We start from the raw sequence: 1,827 nt of genomic DNA, 5'->3' as shown, positions 1-1,827 counted from the left end.
AAGTTATTTGTTAAAACTTTACCTTGAAACTAAAATAACTTTTACTTTTTAAAATGCTGATCTCCACGTCAAAATTTCTATATTAGCTATGTATTTTTTTGTTGTTTTAATGCTAGGCCGTAATAAATGTTTTTTGTGAAATTTTATTTTTCTAATTTCTTTCAGAAAAAATTTTTAAATTATTAACTTTCACAAAGTTTCCGCGATGGCTAGTTAATTATTATTTTTCGGAAACTTAATTTTACTTGACTTAAAAATTTATTTAAGATATAATTAAACAAAATAAAATTTCTAAAAATTTATTATCTACAGCTTAACCTTAAATAAATAAAACGATTAAAATTATTTCAAAACAAAATACCGATAAGTTTAATTTAACTAACTTACAAACAAATACTGCTCATAAATCATTCAAATATGTTAAGTTTACAAATAAATTAAGTTCAATTGATAAAATAGTCTGTATAAAAAACGACATTCGTTTAAAAAATTTAACAATAATGAATAATTTACCGTGTAAAAAAAAATACAATCTGTTGAAATTTCACTGAGCATTTGAATATCGTCACATATAATAATTATAGAGACTAAGTACATAAATAATAGTAATAATTATAGTAATATTAATAGTAATTGTTATAATTTCAACTATAAATTAAATTTTAGGTGTCAATATAAGCAGCAATCATGTCGTCGTCAGCTAAATGTCGTAGCTGTGGATCCAATGACATCGAAACGGATCCATCTCGTGGAGACTCCGTATGTACAGCATGTGGTGTGGTCTACGAAGACCAACTAATTGTAAGCGAAACTTCATTCGAAGAAACTTCATCAGGTAACATGATGGTCGTGGGTCAATTTGTAGCAAGTGATTCAACAGGTTCAGCGTCGGGTTTTGGCGGTGGTTACCGAATCAACAGCAAAGAGTCTCATGAAATAACCATTCAGAATGCACGCAAAGGAATAACTCATTTATGTCAGCAACTACATTTAAAATTTTAAAACCATACAACATCGAGATGTCGGTGAATTTTTATAAAATGGCCTTAGCTAAAAATTTAACACGTGGTCGAAAACAAGCCCACAGTCACGCAGCATGTGTTTACATAACATGCAGAACAGAAAGAACATAAAATTTATTAATTGACATTAGCGACGTACTTCAAATAGATGTTTATGAACTAGGACGTACGTATTTGAAATTAATTACTGCATTTTCTTTGACAATGCCTTCAATGGACCCCTGTTTATATATAATTCGTTATGCAAGCAAACTAGATTTTGGAGCTAAAACTCATGAAGTATCAACAACTGCATCACGATTAGTTACTAGGATGAAGCGTGACAGTATCCATAGTGGTAGAAGACCATCAGGTTTGTGTGGAGCTGCTTTATTAATAGCAGCACGATTGCATGAGTTTAATCGTACACCCAGTGATATTATTAAAATAGTTAAGGTACATGAATCAACACTACGTAAGCGATTAATTGAATTCGGTGATACTCCATCAAGTGCGTTGACGCTAGATGAATTCATGACTGTTGATTTGGAAGAAAACAAGATCCACCGGCGTTCAAAGCAACTCGAAAAAGACCGCGAACGTCTACAAAAGTTGGAGAATATCGATGAAGAGTTTGACGATCTGCAGAATGAAATTGATAAACAACTCAGTCAGCACCAAATGTCGAGAAAGAGATCGCGTGAAATCAGTAATACTGAAAATATCGAGACAAATCGTTTTATACATGAAAATACAGTGGATGTTATTCAGAATTGTTTGGAAGATAATTCCGATAAAATTGACGGAAAATCAAAGCGCAGTAATA

At 31.3% G+C, this 1,827-nt stretch overlaps 1 pseudogene; it reads left to right on the top strand.

Annotated features, from left to right (window-relative positions):
- The first annotated feature begins 375 nt into the window (after nucleotides 1–375).
- LOC123274414 lies at nucleotides 376–1,821 on the top strand (annotated as a pseudogene).
- The last annotated feature ends 6 nt before the right edge of the window (nucleotides 1,822–1,827 follow it).

The sequence above is a fragment of the Cotesia glomerata genome, unplaced genomic scaffold (genome assembly GCF_020080835.1).
Source record: "Cotesia glomerata isolate CgM1 unplaced genomic scaffold, MPM_Cglom_v2.3 scaffold_332, whole genome shotgun sequence".
Taxonomy (NCBI): domain Eukaryota; kingdom Metazoa; phylum Arthropoda; class Insecta; order Hymenoptera; family Braconidae; genus Cotesia; species Cotesia glomerata.
This window is presented reverse-complemented; position numbering and strand designations above follow the sequence as displayed.